General features: G+C 36.5%; 1 pseudogene; it reads right to left on the minus strand.

Moving 5' to 3' along the window:
* Window positions 1-25787, minus strand: part of LOC125401173 (methionine aminopeptidase 2 pseudogene) — a 28167-nt pseudogene extending 2380 nt beyond the window's left edge.
* Between the last annotated feature and the right edge of the window lie 1593 nt (window positions 25788-27380).

Here is a 27380-nt window from a genome sequence, read left to right on the forward strand (position 1 = left end):
ATCATTTGCTTTGAGTCTATCAGGCTCCATAGGGAGAATAGGACCTTTGTCCTCTATTTCTTGAGTAATTTTGTTCAAAAATTATTTACAAGGACCATCTTGACCTCTACTTCACCAAAAGAAGCAGGCATTAACATTAACTCTAGGAATAATGTTGTCATGTATACATTTCTGAAAATCTTTAAAATTACTTCATGAATAATTTGAGGATAAAGGAGTGTTGAAAATGAGTATTACATTGTAAAATAAGTATTTAAATATAAAACGTGTGTAACTTCCTGATGAGGACATGTATACCTAAAATATGAACATGTTCCAGATGTAGGTCATTGCTTATAAATTCACAGCAAAGAACAAACTGCTGCTACTGATTTCTGGTTTGAATATTCAAGTATATTTCAGCTTGGCTACTTCCAGTTCCCCTTTATATTGTGTTATCAAATGAAATAATTTTTAAACTCTAAAACTTTATCGTGGTGTAGTCACCATTTGATTTAATTATAAAATGTTTCTTAGTTTTGATATGTAAATAACAAATAGAATAGTTAACAACATAGATTATATCAACATAATATATGTCCTTCCTACAAAATACTTTTTTATTTTAAAGATTATTTGACACAGCTGATTTATTTTCAGAGTTTAATTGAGGGCAAAGTACAGAGATTTCTCATGTACCTTCTGCCTCAATCATGCATGGTCTCCACTGTGATCAATATTTCCTATTAGAGTGGTCATTCGTTACAGTTAATTAACATACTTTGAGGCATTATAATTAAAGTCCATAGTTTACATTAAAACTCATTCTTTTTCTTCACAATTCTATAGGTTTGGAAAATGAAATAGTAAATGTATTGACCATTATATCATCATTCAAGAGTTTTCACACTTTCAGCCTTGCCTTTGCCAGTTCAACCCATGCTCACCTTTAACCAGATGATAACAGTATTTATTGTTTTCTTTTTATGGAGTGTCATGTGTTGGGATTTTACAGTATGTCTCATTTTTATACATCAGTTTCTTTATAAACCTGCATGCATAGATATAGCTATGAGATGAATTAGTCAGAACTGTGTGATAAGTCTTATTCTAGTATACCAACTCTCATCTCATCAGGAGATTTACTGGAAAAATATATAATTCTTTACATCCCCTATTATAACAATAGGCTTAGTTTTGTTACAAACAGCTTCTAAAATGACTACACAAAGATTACAATCAACAATAAATGAAAGTTTCTGTGGTTTCACATCTATGAAATTAGTTGTTTGTTGTGGAATTTAATCATTAAGAGAGAAATGCAGTGTTATCCCCTTACACTAACTTATATTTTCTGATAATGTATGCTGTGGAATATGCTTCTTCACGCGTATTTGAAATCTTCATATTGTTTCTGATGAATTATCTGTTAGGGCTGTTGATTCACTTTTTAATTGAGCTGTTTATTTTCTCACGATTGAGTGCTGTGCATTCTGCACAAATTTTAGATAACAGTCTTTTATCAAATATGACATCTCCAGCTATTTTCAATTGTCTTTTATTTCCTTACAACTCTCTCCCACAAATCACAAAAATTATCAGCTTTTTCATCGATTGTGTGTGCTACTTTTTCAAATGCTACTATCAAGCTCCTGTTTGTCTAGGTTCTAGTTATAGGATGAATCTATATAGTATCAAATGATTTCTGTCACAACTTTGTGAGATAAGATTCTTCTTACTAAATAGCTGAATAAAAACATTGCAGTTGTCTATTATTCTTGGAAAGATATTGATGGTTCATTGATTCTTGACTTGAGGGAATTTATCAAGGATATTTTCATCTAACATCACTTGTAGTCATTAGGAAATATAAGCTGCCTCTGTGCTGTGTGGTAAATTCAAAGAACCAGAATAACAGAAAACAATCTATTGTGGAAGAGCATTGTAAATCATAAATGGGTGATAGAGCAGCAGAGGAAGATAGAGACACACACTTGACATTCCTGAAAAGAGCAAGCAGCCAGGGCTCCAGACACTACAACTCCCCTGTGAGCAAAGGCAAGCAGACAGGGATCCAGAGAAAAGAGACTGACAAAGAAAGATAGAATAGAGGGTAGAAAAAGGAGGAAACTATCACTATGAATGCTTGAAATGAAGGTAGCCATTATTTCCACTTTTATTCAACAGAGTGCTTGAAGTCTTAGCAGGAACGATAAAGCAAAGTAAAGAAACAGCAGGGGATCAAGTAGGAGAAATAAAGAAATCAAACCAGTTCTCCTTGCAGGAAACATGATTCTGTACTTAGAAAATCCTAAATCTGTCACGAGAAAACACTTAGGTATAATGAACACTTTCATCAAGGAGTAAGATTTATATATATCCAAATAAGCACTATATAACCCTATGGCTTCCACAGATAGAGAGAAGTAAAGATATAAGAAAGGAAAGGAATATAAAATAAAACAAAGCTTAACTACACACATAATATTTAGAAATAAACATAAGAAGGAGAAAAATGTTGACAATGGTAACTTTAAATGACTGAGAAATCTCTTCTGCTACTCTGCTATTTTGATGAAGTGAGATTTTTTTTTAAAATCACGTTTTCTCCAATGTGCTTAGTTTATAGTAATTCTGAGAAATCTGGAAGATGATTTTTCACATTTATTTTATAACTTATTGATGGATGCTGAAATATTTTTGAAAACTCAATTAAACTTCAAGGGATGATGATTTATCGATGGCAACGTTTCCAACTGCATCACTCCTAGTGGTTCAATTTTATTTTATTTTTTTAATTTTCAGTACATTTCAGAGAAATTCATGAGGAACAATAAAGATTCCAATGATAATAAATAGAATGAATGTCAATATAGACAAATTTATCAGTTTTGCTTTACAGATATTTCTTTTGCAAGATATGAAAGAGAACTGAGCCTGTTCCTGAGTGCAAAATCTCTTGTAGTTTTCTTAAGTTGCTGTTTAAATTCCATTTTATCTTCACTTTTACTAAATATTTTTAAAAGATTATTTTCACAAATTTTAGCAAAGGAATGTGCTACTGTACTTCAGTTTTTAAGGGTAGTTTCTTGAAGCTATTTATGGGATTTCTACGTTAATTTCAGGAATCCTAAGTATTCTAGTATCTTTTTAAGTCTGAAATATTGCTTGAGGTAATATCTTTTGTGTACCATAGTTTTCATATGAGGCATAATAGACTAATTCAGGAAATAATATGAAAGGTTCTTAACACATGAGGTTAGCTTATATTTCCTAACTATGGACTCCAAGTTTTAAAGATAGCAACATCTGAAAAGCTACTTATTAATAAGACAGAGGTAAAGACTCTTAAATGCATAGCAAAGTGCCATGACCTTGTGCTGACACACATTGCTATGCTCAAGTTTCATTTAGTAGACCATATTACATCTAGGCAAGAGACTAGAGATCACCCTAGACACTAGAAGGATGACACTGTCCATCATCTAAGACCATCAGATGAGTAAGTACTGTTTAATGACATCAGCACAAGAAAAACAATACCTATGATGATAAAGCTCTTTGTAAATACTAGAACAGCAAGTACAAACCTCCATGTCAAGTTAAAATTATCAGACTACTTCTAACTTTGTCTCAGCCATGTCTGGGAAACAAGCAAATGAGCAAGTTCATCCTGTGGTTAACACATGACACACTGTCAGTGAATGCAAGAACCAATATTCTCTGAACTGAAAAGGAAATACACAAATTTAGAATTTTCTTAATATACTCGAGGCGCCAGAGAAATGGAAGGAACTTTCTGAATTAACAAAAGAACATATTTTCCTGATTCTTTTCAAAGAATAAATGTGCTGAAAATATCCTGTGACTAAAAATCAATTATTTGTTTAGAAATGTGAGCAGAAGATTGTATAGCCTCATTTTAATACTACATCAATAACAACACTTTAAAATGCTCTCCCTTTGTTTCTAAGCCTCAGTAACAATAATTAATTCGACAGAAAAAAATGAACACTCATACACATGACACTCAGAGATCTGTACTTTCAGAAATCCATTCATATGCTCTGCATGTCCAACATTAATGGGAGCCATGAAGTTTTCTGGGAAGAGGAGGTCAAGATGACTTTGATCTTAGTGAGATAAGTTATAGGCAGAAAACTGAGATCAGACCTGAGAAAGGCACAAGACAGTTTGTCCTTATTTCCCGCAGTGTCTTGAGGGGGAAAAAAAAAAAACCATCATTTTCTCCTTGGGAATATTTGAACACTAAAGCACCCTGTCCCTTGAAAAACGTTCAAAATTCTAAGAAATGAGTAAGGACCAACAAAAAGTGGAAGGTCCTGTCTGTTGTTGTGACCATCTTTCCCTGCCGTTGGTCTAACAAACTGTTACTGGTAGTCTCTTTATTATTGCCTCTTTTGAAAGAAAGAATTTATTCGGGAGACACAAATAGTGTAAGTTAAAGTTTATTTGCCAAGCAATCACTTCAAAGAGGGATTGACATGGACTGGTCCAAGGTGAGAAAAAAAAAAGTTCCAGGTTTGGACTCTTAGAAATTTCTTATGAATATATATGAGGTAAATGAAATATTCATATAATAAGATGATCCTTTTAGCTTCTAAATAAGAGTTGACTAGACTTCCCCTTCAGACTATTGATTTTGCCATAACCATCTAGGAAAGAAAACACAGAGGTACCAAAATGACAATGTAGGTAACTTTATGATAAATTTGGAATCTTTTGAAACTGAAAATTTACATGTATGGTGACTAAGAAAGTAACTAGTGACTGGATTTCTGACACAGTAGAGACAATTTATTTGAACTTGAAGGATATTTATCCACAAAGGGACAACCTGATAGTCAATTGACCTTGCTAGCAAAACATAGGTTCAGTTTTCCTTGGGAATCTCATATTTAATTCCTTGTCTACTAGATACCAAGCCACTGTACATGATTTATTTCAACATAAGGTTTTCTCAAGTAGATAATATATTTTTTTTAATTTTATTGTTCTTTGGGTTATGTTGGGTATGTGTGTATATACATGAATACAAGGACCATAGCATATATGGGAACATCGGAGAACAGTTTCTTTTTTTTTTTTTGTAATTTTATTAAATTATAAAAGTTTCCATTTCCGCCCCTCTTCCCACCACCCTCCTACTCTCCCCACTCCCTCTCCTCCTCCCTCTCCATCCCTAAGAGCAGTCAGGGATTCCTGCCCAGTGGGAAGTTCAAGTTCCTCCCCCCTCCCTCCAGGTCCAGGAAGGTGAGTGTCCAGACGGACTGGATCCGCAAAATCCAGTATATGCAGAGGAAACAAGTCCCAGTGCCATTGTCAATGGCTTTTCAGAAAGACTCCGGCCAGCCACATTCAGAGAATCCGGCCACATTCAGAGAATCTGGTTGGATTGTGTCCTCATTCAGTCCCCGTCCAACTGGCCTTGGTAAACTCTCATTAGATTTGTCCCCTTGTATCAGTGGGTGATCACATCCCTCGCAGTCCTTATTTCCTTTTTCATTTTCTTCCTCCTTCTGCTCCTCATTTGGACCTTGGGAGGCTCAGTCCGGTGCTCCAATGTGGGTCTCCATCTGTATCGCCATTCATCGTGGGATGAAGGTTCTCTCTGATCTTGCCGTCTTTGCTCGTGGCATTGATTCTTTCTACTTTCATATGGGTTTTATGAATTGAACCCAGGGTTCCAAGTTTGCGTGGTAAGTACTTCTACCCTCTAAACTTTCTCATTGGATGCACTAATGATATCTACCTTATGACTATGAGAGAGGGACTAGGGAGATGGAGAAGAATGCATGCCTTGCAAGCATGAGGACATGAGTTTGAATCTTTACAACTCATGTAAATGCTGGATGCATAGGACTCCTATTGGGATATGGGAGGTAGGGAAGGAAGAGCCCCGAAACTTATAGGCCAGCTATCCTAGCCTCTACAGCAGAGAAACAAAAACAAGACAGTACTTCATACAGTAAAAGAAAAAGATTGACACCTAAGGGTGTCCTCTGACCTTCATACAAAGGCAGTAGCATATCCATACACATTCATACACATGAGTATATACAGGTATATAGAGTATACAAACACACACACACACACACACACAATTACAAGAACAATTTAATGAAAGCACTAAGGCAATTTGACAGTGGATTTCCTGTCCATATGAAGAGAGGAGTAATAGACACAAGCACTCTGTCAGTAGCCTATGCTAGATATTGAAGGCCTATCACTGGTCATTGTTCCAAACATATTTCATGATTAGATGTTGCTCACCAAGGCCCTAAATACCAACTAAGTAAACAAAACCATTTCTTTTTTAATTCCTATGACTCACCATTAGTAGCTTTTAGATATCTAATTACAAACAAATTTTCTGCTGAAATATATCTTATTGAAATTAAAGTTACATCTAGTGTGTCCAGCTGCCAACTAACACATCAATCTATTGGTCTTGCGCTACATAATTAGGAGTTAGAACTGTTCTTAAAAGTTGTCAAGTAAGTCATATGTATAAAACATCACAATAAGAATGTCTGCATATGACAAGTGGTTTAAAATATAATAATTATGTGTAAGAAGATATGGGAGGCTTTTAGAGATATAACCAAACCAAACTCAACCAAATACCCAAATGTATTTTTGGTATTTCTGGAACCTGACCAGAAGAATGTCAGGTTCCAGAAATTGAAAGAAATAACTAAGAACATAGGTTAGCAGATAAGAAGAGTGACTGATGAATATCATCCAGAGATGACACAAACACAAGACAGCATATAAAGTGTGCATACTGAGGGTACACATGACTTAGATATAATTCTGTAAATTAAAATGTGAATGATGTATATCATCTAAAATATGTTAATGTATATAAAATGAAATCTTAGTTGAATAAAAACTATTAAATTGAAAGAAGAAATATTTAAACAACTGTAAACCATTGTCACCTTCTAAAATACTGACTTTAATCCACTAGTCAGTGCAATGCCTTTAAGACTCATCTAATCTGGATATGTATGTTAAAGTTTTCATCTTTTTTGTCTGTAACGTTCTGTCTTGTGAAGTTACCCAAGCATAGTTTTGTCTGCTGAAGGATGTTTGAGTTTGCAGATTCTAGCAACCCACAGTACAGTTGCTATAAGCATGTGTGGACTGTTTTCTGTGAATGTGTTTTAAAATGTTAGGCATAAAAAGTCAATAATGACTTATCATAATATGTTATCTTTCAAACATTGTTTTAAAAGTGAGTAGTAAAAAATACAAATATTCAATAGAATATAATACTAACGTTAAAACCAGAAACAGACCATTAAAACAGAATTGAGTTCAAAAGTGCATACACTTCTGGCCAATTGATTTTCAACAACAATTCTAAGAATACACGATGTACAATGACTAGACTCTTAAAAGAATAATAGCATATAAATTGTATATTGATAGGAAAAGTAATTATATCAGATCATTTCTTCACACCACATTCAAAATTCAATTTAAAAATTCCCAAAGATGAAAGCATGGGATTTGAAATGGCAAAATTAGCAGTTGGAAGTACAGAAGTGCTGGCAGCATTGGCCCAGGGAGTGAGTTCGTTAATGTGACACCAAAAAGTGAAACCACAAGCCAAAATAACCCCCCAGCCCCTAAGCCTGTAAGTACTTTGGTGATCATGGCATAAAATTAAAGGATGCCATATATGTCTGAGACCCTGTTCAGTCTTTGAGAAGGAGGAAAGCCCATCACTTTCTGAACATCAGTGTACCACCTAACAATCTTTCATATGTAATAAGACTCAGACAGTTGATTCGCTCTCCCTAGGTAATATCACTTCCAGGATCACATTCTAACAGTTGATTTTATAGAAATTGAGAGTAACATGGTGGATTCTGGTAGTGGGCACATTCAGGACAAAAAGAATAAACTTTTTTCACCAGCAGCTGGGTATGGTTCTAAACTCTTGTGAACCTAGCACTCTACAGGCTAACATAGATCAATTGGAGTTTAAGGCTAGGCTGTGCTAATATAAGACTGTCCAGCATGAATAAATTTAAGAGATTACTGCATAATAGAATTACTAGAGCTAACAATCATCTTTATATAATTGAAAATTGCTGAATAAGTATTTTAATATGTAAGTTGGCTTGATTTAGCCATTGTACAATATATACCCATTTTGAAACATTTTTGTGTGCACTATAAAAGCATTCAATATTATCTGCCAATTAAAATAACAATAAAGAAAATTACAATGCTAACCTTGCCAGTATAAAACACAGGTGTCATTAACTTGCATTCTTCAATCTCTCCCTTGCATGTCCTTGTGTCCTAGGTAATGAGTCATTTGTCACTAGCTAATTTGCGTCACTGTTTCCTTTGTTGAGCTAATCGCTTATCCTCTGTGACATTTTCCTTGGCCTCCTGGACATACACAGTATGAGTAGGATCAATCCTGTTAGCAGGGGAAATCTCAAAACAGATTCTGTCCTGTGGTTATTAGTGGTAACTCTAAAGAAGATTTATAATTAAAAGGAGAAAACCGGGCAAATAAAAATACCAAATGTACAACTTGAGAAAAAGAGCACTAGGATGTGGAATAGAGCTAAATCTTATATTCAAAGAGTTAAATAGACTAAGAAATTGAGAAAAGGGAGTGGTGGCCTCAGGGCCAGAATCCACCCAGCTAAATTTCAACTGGTGAAAAGAAATTGAAAAATTTAGAGCTGGATGCGGAGGTACACACCTTTAGTCCCAGCACTGAGAAGGCAGAGGCTCTCTGAATTTGAGGCCTGCTTGGTTTATCCAGCAAGTTCAAGAAAAGCCAAGTTTAGGCAGAAAAGGCAACCATAAAAAATCAGAAAACTGGTGAAGATGTCATTGAACTAGGGGGCAATGTTCCAGTCACAGCAATCAGCAGAACTTGGCTGCTTTGGACACATGGTTCTACCTGTAGAGTTGAGGATAGAAGAAACAGGTTATGTAATTTGCCTCTGCTCCTATAGAAAGCCACCAATGGCAAGCTTGTGTCAGAGGTGTCCCTGAATGGAGGACTAAAGAAGGCATCCTGTGAAGCTTTGAAGTTGAAAGCTGGATTGCCTTGGAGACCCCAAGACGTGAGAGATGCCAGAGCCCTGGGAAACCTGTTGAGCAGAGCTGCTAGTAAGGAGCAAAAACCACCCAAGAGGGAGAAGTGTGTTGCAGTCATCAAAGCTAAACAGAGCTGTCTGTTTGAGAGAATTTTGACATCAAACAAGGAGATATAGAGTTTTGAGTTTGCCTAGTTGGTTTTCTTTTTTTTTAATGTTTATTAAATTATAAAAGTTTCCATTTCCGCCCCTCCTCCCAACACACTCCCACTCCCCCCACTCCCTCTCCTCCTCCCTCCCCATCCCCTAGAGCAGTCAGGGTGTCCTGCCCTGTGGGAAGTTCAAGTTCCTCCCCCCTCCCTCCAGGTCCAGGAAGGTGAGTATCCAAACAGACTGGATCCCAAAAAACCAGTATATGCAGAGGAAACAAGTCCCAGTGTCATTGTCAATGGCTTTTCAGAAAGACTCCGGGCCAGCCACATCCAGAGAATCCGGCCACATTCAGAGAATCTGGTTAGATCACGTGCTCGTTCAGTTCCAGTCCAGCTGGCCTTGGTGAACTCTAGAGGAGAGAGTGCCTGAACCGGCCTTGGCCCACAACCATACAGATGAACATTTTGCATATCACCATAGAACCCTCATCTGGCGATGGAGGGAGATGGAGGCGGAGACCCACGTCGAAACACTGGACCTAGCTCCCTAGGTCCAAAGGAGAGGCAGAAGGAAGAAGAACGTGAACAAAGAAGGCAAGAGCAGAGGAAACCTTCATCCGACGTTGGATGGTGATACAGACGGAGACCCATATTGGAGCACCGGACGGAGCCCTCCACGGTCCAAATGAGGAGCAGAAGGATGAAGAAAATGAAAAAAGAAATCAGGACTGCGATGGGCGCCATCACCCACTGATATAAGGGGACTGATCTAATGCCTAGTTGGTTTTCATTCTTTTTTTTTTTTTTTGGCTCAGTGTTTCCTCACTATGTTCCCTTCCCTATGCTTTGGAATGGTGATGCATTTCCTGTCCCATTGCATTTTGGAAGTATATAATCTACTCTTTGATTTTGAACTTTGTAGGTAATTGCATTTAAGAGATTGTAGGAATCTCAGAAGAGACTTTGAACTTTGGGCTTTTAAACAATCAAACAGGTAATGGAAACAGTTCAAGAATTGAAAACTGAAATGGAGGCAATGAAGAAAACACAAACCGAGGGCCGGCTGGGTATGGAAAATCTAGGTAAACAAACAGAGACTACAGAATCAAGTAAACATTGTTTAAAAAGGCTATGATAGACTAGAGAGACATGTGAAGTTGGACTAAATGAATTTTGCATTACGATAGTATTTGAAGCATTATGGGTGTCACTGAGTGGAATGTGGTAGTTTGAATAGCCCCCAGAAACTCTTAGGGAGTGACACTATTAGAAAGTATGGTTTTGTTGGAGTAGGTGTGACCTTTCTGGAGAAAGTGCGTCAATGTGGGGCTGGGCTTTGAGGTTTCCTACGCTCAAGATACTTACTTCCCAGTGTCACAATCCACTTTCTGTTGCCTTCTTATTTAAATGTAGCAGCTGCTCTTCATTCAGCACCATGTCTACCTGCCTGCAGCCATGCTCTCTACCATGATGATAATGGACTAAACCTCTGAAACTCTAAACCACCACCTCAGTTAAATGTTTTTCTTTCTAACAGTTGCCATGGGCATAGCCTCTCTTTACAGGGGCAGAAAACCTAAGATAGATACCATCTTAAATTTTTGACAGATTTTTAACTTACTGTGTCGTGTTTCTAGCAGACAAAAGTTTACAAAACTATTACCTTATAACAAATATTGTCTATCACATTTGACTCCACAATGAATTGTTTAATCTTCTCATTGAAGGAAGAGCTGCATTTTTCCACCAATATTTCTTGATACCTAAGAGTGGGGACATAGGGAAGATCTACTTTCACTTGATAGTTCAGCTGGTCCAGTGTAGTCCTGTGTTGTAAAAAGAGTAGCAGCAGGCCACTTCCCACCGCCCGACTGCCGGCTAGCTTTACCCAAAATAATTACATGGAAACTGTATTCATTTAAGTACTGCCTGGCCCATTATATCTAGCCTCTTCTTTGCTAGCTCTCACATCTTAATTAACTCATTTCTAATAATCTGCATATTACCACGTGACTGTAGTTTACTGGGATGAGTCTATCCTATGTCTATCTCAGAGAGGAGACCAGTGGTGTCTGCCTTGGAGGGGAGAGCCATGGTGTCTGCCTGACCCTGCTTTCTTACTCCCAGCATTCTGTTCTGTCTACTCCACCTATCTAAATTCTGCCCTTTCAAAAAGCCAAGGCAGTTTCTTTATTTGACCAATGAAAGTAACACATAGACAGAAGGCCTCCTATACCAGTCCTGTGTACCAGCATGGGTTTCTTGTGCCCCACCATGGAATGCTGGCTGTCTTCTCAGGCAGATATTGTTGAATTCTTCCTGGAGCTCCTTCTATGGTTTGTTCAGTGGCCCATAGCTTCAAACTGAGCTGATTATTCAAATATTATTTCTTCTATATTCTTCAGAAAAACAGAACATTTTGCTAATATTTTTGCTGTTGTTGTTTGCAGAAATTTAACTAGTTAATTTTTCAGTGTTTACCACTTTTCCCTACCACTCCTTCAGTATATAACTCAAAGGTAGGTATAGGAAACATATTTTTAAAACTGCCATTTGGTATTCCAGATGGTCTTATAGTTAGTAATTATGATAATACAGCTTATAAATATTCCAAGGTTTTAAAAATAATTGAATTTTAGATCATTGGGTTGTATATTTCCTCCAATAGTAAGTACTTGATCCAATGAGGATTGTTATGCACTAAACAAAGAAGCAACCTTGAAGATCATGGAAATTTTTATGCACGAAAAAACTTTTCTGTCTCTAAAATTGTTGAAGATAACCAAATAATAAAATATATGGTCAATTCATGAATCTTGGTACATGTGTGAATGTGTAAGTACTTTTTATTTATTCTTCCCTCATATAAAAAAATGCTACTGCAGTTTCCCCTCCTTCTTCTTCTCCCAATTCCCTCTTCACGTGCCCTCTTCCCCAGATCTACTACTTCTCAGTTTCCCTTAAGAAAAAGGAGATCTACCAAACAAGGCATAATAAGATACAAAGGTAAGCATGTTTGAGAAATATTTTTGATTTTATATAAGCTTTTGAGAAATAGAGTTTCAAAGTTACCAAGCCTGAGTACCATATAACTCTAAAAATCTACGAATAAAAGTGGAAGAACTAGAAAGGGGGAGATTATTTTAGACAAGAATGAATTTAACGTGGAAATTTCTCTGCAGGTAAAGTATTGTTCCAAACTAGAAATAGATGAGGCCAAATTAGAGGTTTAACATATGTTGTGAATGATTTGTAAAAGATAATATATTCTTTTAAAAAAGGATGATATTGTGTTGCAAGGAAGGGCTGCTTGTTCATCCTGGCCACTCAGCTAGCTTAGCCCCAAAATAACCACACAGAATCTGTATTAATTAAATAACTGCCTGTCCCATTAGTTCTAAGTTCTTATTGGCTAATTCTTACATCTTAATTTAACCCATTTCTATTAATCTGTGTTTTGTCACATGGCAGTGGCTTACCAGGTAAAATTCCCAGGATCCATGATGTCTCTCTGACTCTGTTTTTTTTTCCTCCTAGAATTCAGTTCTATCTTCTCCACTAACCTATGTTCTGCTCTACTATGCCAAGGCAGTTTCTTTATTCATTAACCAATATAAACAACACACAGAGGGGACTCCCACAATAACATTGGTTAAATCTAAGTTGATTTTATTTTTTTAAATTAAAATATAATTACATTCTTTCTTTTTCTTTCTCTTTTCTCTTCCCATTCTTTCCCATGTACTTACATACTTGCTCCCTCTTGAAATTGTGACCTCATTTTTTAACTAAGTATATATGTCTGTATAGATAGATAGATAGATAGATAGATAGATAGATAGATAGATTCATATGACAAAGTATGTCTTTATCTGATAAGAAAACAATATATTCCTAAGTATATAAATACAAGCTGCTCGGTTCCTTTATTGTTACTTGTCTGTATATGATTTTAAGTCTCGTTCCTTGATACTGAATAATAAATGAAAGTGCCCATTTATCAGGAAGACTATTTCTCCCACATGCAGCATTTTTAGTTGCCTGTAGATCTTTGTCCATGGGTAGACCCCTTAAGATTTACCCTGCCAGATAATTGTTAGGGTTACCCTGCCAGATAATCCCTAAGGTCAAAATTCAATACCTTATGGTAGAATCAATGGCACATTCTCTGTTCAGAACAATAAGCTAGCCTAGACATTCAGTAAGCTCCAGGTCAGTGAGCAACCATCTCCAAAAAATAAAGTGGAGAGCTATACAAAACAATACCCAGTATTTATCTCTTTCCTCCATATATGTATTGATGAGCAAGAACACAAACAAATATGTTCACTGACAAGCTTAGGACAAAGACACATACAATAAACTAGGAATATATTTTTATATTCATATATATGGTTATATTAATGTATGCTTATATATATACACATACATATATTATTTTTACCTAGAATAATGTTTTCTAGGTATGATTCAAGTTATAACCAACAGTGATTTATTTCTTATATTGACAAACAACACTTAGATATATTTACCATGTTTTGTTTATTCACCAGATATTATGTTTTGATTATTCTATACTATCAGAAAATAGACATGATGTGGGTATGAATGTCTTACTCCCATTCTTTGGGAAAACATGTCTTTTAATTCTCCTTGTGTGCATACCTGAGAGTGGAAGGGCTGGATTATCTGGGAAGTTTGTATTTGACTTTTGCATAAATTAATAAGGTGGCTTACAAGGTGATTCAACCATTTAATTTTCCATTAGAAGTGTAGGAGAGCACCAGGGGTTTAAATAATCTCTCTTCTACTTATTAGTTCTCCCTTTTTCTACCCATTCTGGTGTTTCAAGTAGCTCTCCTTGTGTTATTAATTTACATATTTCCAGTGACTAATAATTCTTCATTATTATTCCTTAAATATTTGGTATAAAGCCTATTCTATTTTCCCATTTTAATTGTTGTTCATAACCTAATATAAACTTAATATTAAATAAAAATTAAATTGAATATTTAAACTATTTTGAAAGACAAACAGTACTATAATGATAATACAGTGCTATTCCAAAGAAAATTACCAATAACTAAGAAAACAAGCCATTGATAAAAACATAAATAGAGACCAATAAAATACAACATAATGGTATGTTCAGAAATAGACTGGTATGAGTATCATCACATATTTAAAATTTTATTTTTATTATTATATGTAATTATGTACAATAATTGGTTTTGCTATGGCACACATATATCTTGCATGTATAAATTACATACGATCCATATGTAATACATATGTTTTACCTTGTCTCAAGCAAACAAGAAATCACAATAAAACATTGAGCTAACCAAATTTTAAAATGAAAAAGACATTCTGCAGAAAGGACATTGATAGTAGAGACTTAAAAGTGACTGGTGGTGACCCACGTGACAGGATCCTGGGTAAGGGATTTGCAGGAGCATGACATTATTACCTGCAGCTTCATCACTGAAGAAAATGTCTCCCACCTAGTAAAAAACAAACACTCTTGAACTGTTGATCACCAAAACATGCAGAGACAATTGAGGGAGGAAACACATTTCTTCTTAATATGTCATAGGCTCTACTGGATATTTATATGCAGAACATTAGGCTTCAAATTAAACTCCATATTTTCTATAAACAGAAAATAAATCTTAAATAAAACACGAAACATCCAAAAGAAAGCTATAAAAAAACTTTTATGACCAGAATTTATGGAAATATTTGGTGCAAATAAATCATAAATTCTAATTAGAAAATTATTAATGATAACAAAATTGAGATTCACAAAAATTAAAATTTCATTGAATCAAGTTTTTTGACTTGCAATTGAGTTTCTTGTATCACAGGTATGAGAAAGGTTGAGTGAGGACAGTAGAAAGACAAGGAAGCGAGGTTTATTGGGATGTAAAAAACACAGGCCCCGTAGCACAGAAAGTAAGACATAGTAAGTTGCCGAGTAGTGTTCGGAGGTGATGGGTTTTCTAATCTGGAAATAGGCTCATTTAGTCCACTCACGTTAATAAGGCCAGAAGTTGAGACAAATTTTTTTGAATATGTGGGAATTCTGATTAGTAGATAGCTGAAGCAAAATTACATAGTCCTAGGAAAGCCCACTGGGAGAAAATGGCCTGTCAAGAAGTTTCAAGTTGGGAAAGATCCAAGACAAAAATAAAATAAAATAAACAAAGGCTGTTGTTTGGCAGACATGTTTATGAGTCAACACTTTTGGATTTTCTTTCCTGAACTTGGTGCTCTGAGAGCTGACGTGGGACATGTAGAGATTTTTGTTTTCCTTGGCCTTGTAACCTTGACTAAATGCTTACAGAATGTAGCTGCCTTGTTCCTTAACCTAAGTCTGAAACACTGAGATGTATGCTGACAACTTCTCCATATTTGTTACTGCATGCTTTTTGTCCCAGTAATTAGGAAGGTAGGTCAGGAAGGTTATGATTTTGAGGCCGGCCCACAGCACCTAGCAAGATAGGTCAGAACAAATGATAAAAAACAAAACCCAAATCTGAAGAGTGAGGCAGTATAAAAAGACAAGGAAAACTATGGGATGCGAGACAAGAAAGGAACCTCTCTGGGATGAGGGTGAAATCTACCAGCTGATAGTCAAAACTAAAACCTTGCATCTCAATTCCAGTTGCTGTGAATGTTAACTATCTAGACAATACAGTGTTCTCTTTATACAGAAATACTTGAAATAAAAATCTTAAAATAGCAGTTCGACTACCTAAAACTTGAGTACATATGTTGTTGGATATAGACATAGTCTTTCTAGTGTATTTTTCGGAAATTTCCTAATCCAAACTATTAAGTTTTGCTGACAGTGTAAACATCTCGACTTTCCCTGCAACCTTCTGACATGAGGTTTTATCTGTATGAGCTGTCACCTGTCATCTCATCCAATGCCTCCCAAGAAATATCTTGTGATCTCATTCACTAAAATAAAAATTGTTCCTTAGCAACCATTTGAGATTCAACTTCAGAAACCACTAAAGCCTTATATGTCATTATTATAAAGACACTTAAACATAGTCCTCTCTTAAAAAGCCCACAGCCACACCTGGGTATGTCTTACTTATCCATTCTATAAAGTGACTCTTTCTATTAATTATGATCATTATGTTTATATTTTCATTTTATATTTTATTATCAATTATTAACATATCAGTTTATATTATATTTTATTATAATTTATTGGCATATCAGTTTATATTATATTTTTATCAATTATTAGCATATCAGTTTATGCTATATTATCATTATGTTAAAATCTGTTGGAAGGAGGGACCACTTGTTTGTTCCCAGTTGCCCAGCTAGTTTAGACCTGAAATAATCACACAGAAACTGTATTAATTAAATCACTGCTTGGCCCATTAGCTCTAGCTTCTTATTGGCTAACTCTTACACATTAATTTAACCAATCTCCATTAATCTGTGTATCACCATATATCTGCCTAGACTTCTCTATGAAACATATAAATTTCTTATTCAACAATGCTAATATATGAAGGTCCCTAAATGAATATTGGATCTAATTATTGGAAATGACATAACCCTAAAGAGGACATATGAATGTTAATTTCCTTAGCATCATGGAAATGAAATCATTGTGGCACATCTCTGTATTCATAAAAGATGGATAAAATAAAGCATGTGATAATAATCCCCAAACTGTGATATTAATAATAGTACCCAGTGGATGTAATAAGTGATAATCATATTTGACAAATTAGCAAATCATATGGTAAGTCTAGGAAAAAGCTGGCAGTTTCTGGTAACTACAAATAAGCATATATATGACATAATAATCCTACTTGTTATTTACTCTAGAACAATTAAAGCACACGGTCACTTAAAATTCTGTACACAAGTATTAATATGAGCTTTATACTGAAAAATAAAAGTAATTCATTATTCTCTAAAGATTTGATAATGAAATGAATTATGATAGACAGCTACAGTTGCCACATTCTGATCTATATGACATTCAGTGAAAGAAACTTATCCCAGAAGCTTATATAGTATAGGGATGCATTTAGTTTTGTTCCATTTATTTATTTATTTTGGGTAAGTGGTATGTGTGTTTGTGTGTGGTTGCCAGATAAAAACTGAAAAGTTTTTTTTCTCCTTTTACCATGTTGGTCCATGGGAAACAACACAAGTTGTTGGTGCCAGTGCCTTCATCTGCCGAGCCCTATCAACTGCCCACAAAAGATTTTTTGGAAAATTAATACTCACAGTGATTCGGGATGGGTAGGTTGCCCCTGAAGCACTTGGGTAGGAAGAAATATGACTACAGAGAAATAATATGGGAAACTTTAGGGTGAAAGACCTTTGGTCCACTGGGACTGCTGTAGTGGTTCTAGAATCAGACAGATGAAAAAATTCATAGAACAGCACACTGAGAATCCACTTTATTTTAGGCTAATATATAAAACCAAGAAACTAATTTTTGAGCACCTATATTAGTAATAGAATAAAGTACTCACCTTGAAATGTTTGTGTTTGCCCTTTTCACTGCTATATGTGGTTTCAATTTCATATAGAAATGAACATATATGCATATCTATATGAAACATATGTGCAAATATATAAATGCATATATATGTATAAACATAAGCAACATAAATTAGATATATAAATTTACATGTATTGCATACAAATGCATTTCTATATTTATATATAGAATATGTATGTAAGTTACTTGCATTGTGTCTGTAAACAACTACTTCTTTATTGACCAAATAAAGGATATTTGGGCTGTTCCTATTTCTGAGAAATTAAGCACTGATAAGGAATAGCATTGTTATTTTTCTGTGCTTTTACAGAGATTTTACACTTACCTTTCTGCTTCTTTTGTCTAACTTAATATCATCTTTCACATTATTGAGGAAATTAGAACCATTATTATCTGTTTTAAGATCATTCCATGTTGTGAGGATTGAACAAAACAGCCCTGTGTATTCAGCATATAGTTACGTTCATAGCTTTGGCTAATTATAGGTTAAATATGTGAAGTAAAAACAGCACAGAAAACACATGTAGTCATGACAAGAGAAATGAAGGAGCAACCTCCAGTAGTTCTCTCCCTACATAATAACATAATAACTTCATACATGAAACTTTGACAACACAGGAAAGTTTGGCAGGGGCTCAGAACCTGTAGTTTTTATTGAGTCAAGTCACATAGGACTGTCACATACTTGAAAATTTCAAACTTTAGGAAAAAATCATTTGTCAATTGAAAGCACAGTGCTGACAAAATGTTCTGCTCTGTTTATAATTGATTTTTATTGAGCTCTACATTTTTCTCTGCTCCCCTCCCTGCCTGTCCCCTCCCCACTTCAGTCCTCCCCCAAGGTCCCCATGCTCCCAATTTACTCAGGAGATCTTGTCTTTTTCTACTTCCCAGGTAGATTAGATCTATGTAAGTCTCTTTTAGTGTCCTCATTGTTGTCTAAGTTCTCTGGGATTGTGGTTTGTAGGCTGGTTTTCTTTGCTTTGTGTTTAAAAACCACCTGTGAGTGAGTACATGTGATAATTGTCTTTCTGTGTCTGGATTACCTCACTCAATATGTTTACTAGCTTCATCAATTTCCTGCAAAATTTAAGATGTTGCTATTTTTTCTGCTGTGTAGTACTCCAGTGTGTATCACATTTTCCTTATCCATTCTTCCATCGAAGGGCATTTAGATTGTTTCCAGATTCTGGCTATGATGAACAAAGCTGCTATGCACATAGTTGAATGCATGTCCTTGTGGCATTATTAAGCATCCTTTGGATATATACTCAAAAGTTGTATTACAAATGTTATGGTGTAGTCACCATTAGCAGCCCTAAGAATGACAGGAACTGTTCTGAGTTTTATTCTGAGCACCATGTAGGCCAAGCTCAGAAGAAGGTCCTCTAAATCTAATCATTTTGGTTTCTGTATCCCTCTCTGTGGTCTGTACTGTAGCTTCTCTTCTACCTCTTCTCATTCTTTAATTCAGTAACACCATTAGATCCAAGTCCCCCATGTCACCTGATATTCTGCTTCAGATTTTCGTACTTCTCTCCTCATTCTCCTCATCCTTCATGTTCTCTCCTTGTTGCCAATCTCCCTCTCTTTTTTTTTCCTTACATGTGATGAATGCTAGACAAACGCTCTATGCAACTATACCTCTAATTCTCACTAATTATTAATAAAACTTTTCTCTGAGTCATAACTGAATTAAAGAACTGCATATTTTCTAGCCAGTTGAGCATTTTCCATGATCTCATACTGTATTGCATGTTTATTTGTTTTATTTTAATCCACAGGAACTGGCCTACCTGCCAAGTTAAAGAGGGTAAAGAAATACTATTTTTTCACTGAATATCCATTTGATTTATTAATGATATAGATATTTCATCTTATTCTCAGATTGGATTTAGTAGAAAATGGGTTCAAAATCAACCATGGTCTAAAAGATAAATGAAATAAGTTCAGACGGACACACCAGCAGAGCTTACAGGAAGAGATGTGCAGATCCAAATCTACACTCAAAATCATCTCAGTTTTGTTGAGTACTCTTGTTTCTATATTTACTGTCCCTTTTGGTTGGATAAGACTACTGATGAAAAAGAATGTGTCTTAGGAAAATAAGGGCTTCCTAAAAGCAATCTAAAAAGAAGCAACCCCAGACAAATGGGAGACATATTGAAAAAATCACGATGGTCATAGCTGGACACATCATGCAATTCAATCTATACAAGCATGTAAGAAACCAATTACTTGAGGGTTCGGAACTTGTTTTGTACTTATACCTTCTATATTAATATACTGATTCAGGTAAGTGTGAGGAATATAAATCTTTTTTATGCTTTGCTTTCAGCTTTGAAAATAATATTATCATTGTTAAAGTTTGACTCATTATCCTTACCAATACTGTTTTATTCCTTACTAGCAAATGTCTTTTTACTGATATCATAGTATTTTGTGGATTATTTTAACCTTTTATTTCAAAACTTGACACTGAAAATCACCTATTTCCCACAATTAATAATGTTCAATGTGCACTCAGTATCCTACTCCAGCTAATAGGAAATCAGCTGTATCTATTAATTGAAATAGGGATGGATGACTGGAATTATTTACAACAGGATGACTTGAGCTCTCTGACTTATTGTCTCTTCCCTTATGCGGTCTATTACAACATTGCTGTCACTACTCACAATTTAGAATACAAGCAGAAAAGGAAAAGCAAGCCATTGAAATTCCATGACCTGAACTTTGTGACCATCATCAGTTAACTACAATATGAACATGTATTAGTATTGTTTCCTTAAAATAAATATAAACAAAACTCACTCTAATTCTTCAAATTGAAAAGCACAACTCTAACCCAGGAACCTCTACAGAAAAATAGTGGCTTATTTTCCTGTCATTCTTAGCTTGACATGGTGCCAGCCCATTCCAATTCCATGAACTGCATGCTGCTGATTAGAAACTTCATTATTTTGTTCCCACAGAGCACAGGAGAGAAGGAAAATGCATCCAGGAAAACTAGTTGAATTGGCTTTGCAACCACTGAGCAAAGAATTCCCAATATTTCTTTACCAAAATTCACTTAATTTTGTCTCAGGGATTTTTTTTTAACAAGGGCAAATAAGTATCAGAAGTTATTTGGAGAACTGAGAGGTATATGAGTTCTGAATAACAATATGCTCTATGACTATGTGACTGTACACAGGAAAGAGGCAATCATGAGAGGTTCGTAACCAGGGCAAATTTTGTCTACTTTAACATTGTCGATAGCAGCTGTCAAGAAATTGAGGTTCTGAAATAGAAGATTATCCTCTTTAAGATAGGTAAAGACATATTACAGAAATTCTCATATTAATTGTGTTTCTGGTGCTACAGTAACCTATCTAAGATAATTCATTTATAAAGCAAGAAGTTTATTTTTTCTTTGTTTTGGAGATGTTTTGAGCCCCTGGTAAGGGTTGAGTATGGGCAAGGAAAGTAGTCTTCATCAGCCAGAATGTACGTGAAGAAGCAAAGATTATGTTTCTAAGTGCCTTATGTCTTAATATTTTGTTGTTGATACTGCTTTCCTATGATGAAGAGATGAAATGATATAGAAGAAAAAGCAACTGTAGGGATAAAGGGTTTATTTGACTCATAGGTCACAGTTCATTATGGCAAAGAAGTCACAGTTGTGAGTGCTTGACAGGACTAGTTGCATTACACCCACAGAGCAGAGCACAGAACAATGAATTAATGTATACAGATGTTTAGCTTGATTTGGATACACACTAGGATCCTCTGCTTATGCAATGGTGCCATATATAGTGGGCAGACCTTCCCCCTAAATAAAATAATTAAGATTTTCCTCTTCAGATATGTCTATAGGCCCATCTCCTAAGTGAATCTAGGTCTTGTTGAATTGATAATTGTTAGGAACCATCACTTCTGATATGGTTTGAGAATCTCTTAAAGATATTCATGTCTTGAGCAACACTTTATCTTCTAAAAGTGTCACTGCTGAGACCAAGAATTTAACATATAGACTCTTGGAAGAATTTAACTTCCAATAGGTAAGAATGATTTTCTTTGTCTCTCGTCTTATTCTACATTGAGTAATATTTTCTGTAAATTTTGAAGGCTATGAATTTCATGTGACCAAACAGAGAATTGGCAAGCAGATGGTAGTTAAAAAACAGAGACACCTATGAAGTAAAACAGAAGCTATGAAGCAACAAAAACAAACAAAAGATTACTCTACATAGAAACTTCTCTTAAAAACAGTTTTTCTAAGCATTTACTTAAATCATTTAAAATATTTTCAGAATCCTTTGTTTAGAGATGCACACCTGTTTCTAATTTGAAGCAAATGTGTAACATGAAAGTGTTTATAGTAATATATTTTTCTAAGTAATTATATGTAATCATAATTTTAAGAACCTTAGAGTGTTTTAATTGAAATTTAAAATTTTAAGAATTATAAAAGTAACTAAACTATGCCCAAGGATATTGAGAAAACACAGGTAGATCATTAGTGAAACTTTAGAGAGAAGATCAAATGAATTAATAGTTAAAAATTACCTTGTTAGAGAATATCCAACCACTACTTGACAAGGTAACATAAGCCATGACTACACTCTAAACATTTGCTCTCATACTTACAAATGTAGCCCTCACTCTTCATCAGAGAAATTTCTGCTTTCAACAGATGGAGACCACTACAGAACAAATACATCCAATCAAAATGCAGAGTTGAAGAACTCAGTCCCAATGAATCCATCGACAATACAACTCTTACACAAAATTCTAAGCGAACATTGTGAAAGAGGATGGTAGGAGGATTGTAAGAGCCAATTAAGAACAACAATAGCCTAGCCAAAATGGAGAGAGGAAGCCCATGAGTCACCAACCATACAAAATGAACTATAGGGAACCTAAGAACACTGAGAACAGGAGAAATAGCCTTCCCCAGGGAACAGCATATCAATTCATTTTCTAATACCAAAAGATCATCCATGAAACCATACATATGAAGAACATTCTATAGAATGAATAGGTTATATGTATGGATGTATATTCAAATGCACATAATAACAATGAAAATGAGGTAAAATACTTGAAAAAGCACAAAAGGTGGTCATGGGAGTGTTTGCAGAGAGAAAAAAGAAGGGAAAATGTTGGTATTATAATATAATTTCACAAAATGACACAAAGATGAATGGATAAAGAAGATGGATATAAGAAGAGTTAGGAGAGAAGATGAATATATTCAAAACATGCAAACATCTTATAAAAACTCCTATTAAAGAAACAAATATATGCTCCAGTAGTGGTGGCTCACCCCTTTGATCCAAACACTTGGGAGGCAGAGGCAGGCAGATCTCTGAGTTCGAAGTCAAGAACAGCCAAGGCTATACAGTGAAATCCTGTATTGAAATAATTACATGAATAAATAAAACAAATATGTGTGTATGTATATATAACTACATACAATCCAAAAAACTAAATATCCTGGAAATGATACAAGACATGACACACCAGAATTTAGAACAGTTATAAATAAAAATGATCAAAACAATATAAAATTCAAAAAACTCAGAGATGACAAATAATAACAAACAAAATCAATGCTAAAGAATATTATATTTTTCCCATAGCCAAACTGATGAATATCTTGAATATCACTATAGAACCTTCATTCAGAAATGGATGTAGATGGAGACAGAGACCCACACTGGAGCCCTGGACTGAGCTCCCAAGGTCCAGATGAAGAGCAGAAGGAGGGAGAAGATGAGCAAGGATGTCAGGACTGCGAGAGGTTCGTCTACCCACTGAAACACTGTGACTGATCTAATGGGAGTGCACCAAGGCCAGTTGGACTGGGACTAAACAAGCATGTGATCAAACTGGACTCTCTGAATGTTGCTGATAAGGGGGGGTTGACAGAGAAGCGAATGATAAAAGCTCTGGGACTTGTTTCTACTGCATGTACTGGCTTTTTTGGATCCTAGTCTGTTTGGAAGCTCACCTTCCTAGGCCTGGATGGAAGTGGGAGAGCCTTGGACTTCCCACAGGGCAGGGTACCCTGCTTTCTCTTAGGACTGAAGGTGGGAGGATGAGTGAGGGGAGTGGGAGAGAAAAGGGATGAGGGAAGGAGGTGAAAATTTTGAATGGTATTATTTATAAAGCAATAAAAAAGGGAAAAGAAAAGCTAGTGAGATGACAGAGTGGCTTAGGATCCAGAGTGGTTTAGCATCCAACTCTGATTCTGAGGACCTGCATGTGGACACTGTGGGAAGAAGGGTCAGCCCCTGCTGGTTGTCCTCTGACCACTATACATGCACTGCTCAAAGAGCTTACATGCTCATGAAACTAGAATTCATATTATGAAATAACCATGCTTTTAAAAGAAACCTATGGGCTTTGTACAGTCCCTGTCAAAATTCCAGAACCATCCTTTAGAAATAGGAAAAATATTCTTTAAATTCATATGGAAGCACAGAAGATCACAGATAGCTGAAGCAATCCTGAGAAGAAAGAACTGTTGGAAATATTACCATACCTAATATTAATTTATATACTACAGAGCCACAGTAGCAAAAAGCTAGTATTGGTACAAAATCAGACATGTAGATCAACAGAGTAGGACTGAGGACCCAGAGCAAAACTCATGAAGTTATAACCACTCGATTTTTGACTAAAATGTCAAGATATATGGACATGATCATAACATGCAAATAAACCGGTTCCAGAAAGACAAAAAAACGAGAATATTGTATTTAAATATGCAAAGGACACAGGTCGAGCCCCTATCCAGATTCTTTGGACTGTGTGGGGGGTCACAACCAACCAGGAGACTTCCTGGTACCTTGACATAGTGTTATCAGGTACCAAGTGCTGCTGGAGGTCTCTAGCCCTGGGCATGGGAGAGAGGAAAAGCATAAAGCTCAGTATCATCCCTTAAGACTGAGCTTTATTGAGTGTTCAACTAAGCATCACCTATGATTCAACCAAGGGCCTTGGTTCTGAATGGTCAGGCACCATTGTGCTAAGAGAGTACAGGAGGAGGAGGTGGAAGATGGTTCATGGGCTGGGGACAGAGGTGGTTCTAGAGAGGTGAGTGTGATAAAGAATGGGCTGATATAAATGACCAGTGGGCCACTTGAGTCCAGGAAGATATAGGGGCCTGACCTATGAACAAGAAACAGGTCTTTGTCTTCAACTCTGGAGCAGCCAAGAGGGCCTATGATGATGTCTGTGGCTCCTGTCACTGCTGGAGGTTGAGATGGTCTAGATTATTACTTGTGGTCATGCTGGTGTCTGAGGGTCATGGCATGCCAACCTAAGTAGCTTGCAGAACCTCCTGAGGCCATGGTGACAACCTGACCCAGGCTGCTGCTGAAGACCGTGTCTAGATCTATAGTCCTGCTGCCAAAGGCAATTGTGTTGATGTTCCTGGACCATGTTGCCACCAGAGACCACACAGATGCCTGAGGCCTGGGTCAAAAGCTCTGACCTTGTTTGTGTCTGAGGACTGTGCAACCACCTGGGCCAGGGTGATTTGCATGGCCAGGACTGTCATCTGAGGCCATTGTATCCTCTGGATTAAGACTAAGGTCAAGGGCCACGTCTGGTTATGACACTGCTATACAATCTGTTTTGATGACTGTGGTTCCTGAGGTCATTGACAACAGTACTGATGCCAGGGGTTTGGGCTGCCACCTGGGTCCATGTAGATATTGGAGAGCCATGCTGCTGTGGGGGCCATGCCAGTCCAAGTGACCAATGATGACATCAAGCTGTGTTGCTGCCTAGGGCCATGTGTGGGTCCATTATTGTACTACAGTTAGGGTTTGTAGTGATGTCCGTGGACCATGTTGCCACTAAAGGCCACATAAATACCTGGGGTCTGGGCTGCAACCTGTGATCATGAAGGCATCTGAGGGCCATGGTGCCATGAGGGACATCCTGATCTGAGTGGCCTGCACTGTCACTCAGGGTCATGATCTCTTCCAGTCCTGGGCTGCTGCAAAGGACCATGTATAGGTCTGTGGTCCTATAGCATACTGGGTCTAAATTGATGTCCCAGGATTTCTATTATCACCATGTGAATGATCAGTGTCTGACTGGCTTTTGAACCATATTGGTATCTGAGGAGAGTGCTGCACTTGGGGCCATACTGAACTGGAAGACTGATACTGTCAACTGTAGCCATGGAGACAGATGGACTCTGGTCACTGCCTATGGCCATGTCTGTGGTTCTGCTTAAGGTGGGGACTGTGATGGTGTCCATGGCTATAGTTGCCACTGAGGGCTCTTTGGATGCCCAGGGTCTGGTAAGCCACATGGGACCATGTTGGTGCCCAGGGACCATACTGCTTCATATTTCTCCTACAGCAATCAGGAATGAGGGCCCTGCACCTTATCTAGGTAAAACAGTAGAGCTGTCCCTCCTGGTGAAATGAGTGATAGAGACCCAGGTCTAAGGGCCTGGGAGCAGGAGAACTGGCCCTGCTGCCTGCTGTAGCCTGCATTGGGTGAGCCTGCATTGGGTGAGCCAGTCAAAGCAGTGCCAGAGAGTTTCCCCAAACTGTGATAAAGAGAGAGATTTAGTGAAATGACCAACCCACATACCATCCAGGTTCATAACCAGAGTTATGAATTGTCCCACCTCAACATCTACAGAATCTATAAACTGTTGGAAAATGTGAAGGGAAAACACCTACAGATCCAAAGCAGCAGAATCTTCAAGACACAGGACAACAGCATGATTTCCAAGATGAGCCCCATTAAGAGTTCATTGTCAATGGTATAGCAGAAAGCAGAGGCCTTGGACCAGACCAGTGACTTGTGGAAATGAACACTTGCAAGTAAAGATGAATGGACTAAAAGGTACACTGTGTGACTCAACGGGTCATACTACAAGTTTCGTGATACAATTCTTTTACTTTTTCTTTTGCTTTGTTTGTTTGTTTTTGCTTTATTTTCTTTGTTTTATTTGGTTTTTCTTTTAAATTTGATTTTTGTTTGATTGGAGAAGGTTGCAATACAGTGAGATAAATCTCTTCTTTCAACCTTTATAAAAATAAAGCCACTGAGAATCAGAGGCAAGATGCTTTACATTGGTATTCTAGAAGTGGTGTCAAGACTATATATGACTCTTCAACGCTCTAACTTGGGGACTCATTGTGAGGAAGGGGACTGCTCTTGCGTTATCAACTATGACCTATTGGAAAATGAATCATCATGTCTTGTGATTCTGCCTCCACACTTTTGTCAGATATATCATCCACACAGATTGATTAGTGAAGTGTTTTTCTGCTGCTGAACAATTAAGACAATGATAATTTTAACTTGTATTTTTTTTTTGTTTTGGTGTGACCTGTAGTTCCCAGCATGCACTGTGAGGAATTGTGCCAACCTGTGCACACTGTTCACTACATCGGGCAATTCAGGTTAGTTTGTTTTGGTCTTATTACTTTAATTGTTGCTTCTTAGCTCCCAACTTTATGTGAAAATTATACAGCAAGCATTCTGTGTTCCACATGATATACTTATTTACATGTTTTATAATCTCACCTGAAGCATAAATGAAGATAGCTGAAATCACTCTCATCAACTGCACATACACAC

This window comes from Myodes glareolus, chromosome 8 (genome assembly GCF_982192425.1).
Source record: "Myodes glareolus chromosome 8, mMyoGla1.1, whole genome shotgun sequence".
In the NCBI taxonomy this organism is placed as follows: domain Eukaryota; kingdom Metazoa; phylum Chordata; class Mammalia; order Rodentia; family Cricetidae; genus Myodes; species Myodes glareolus.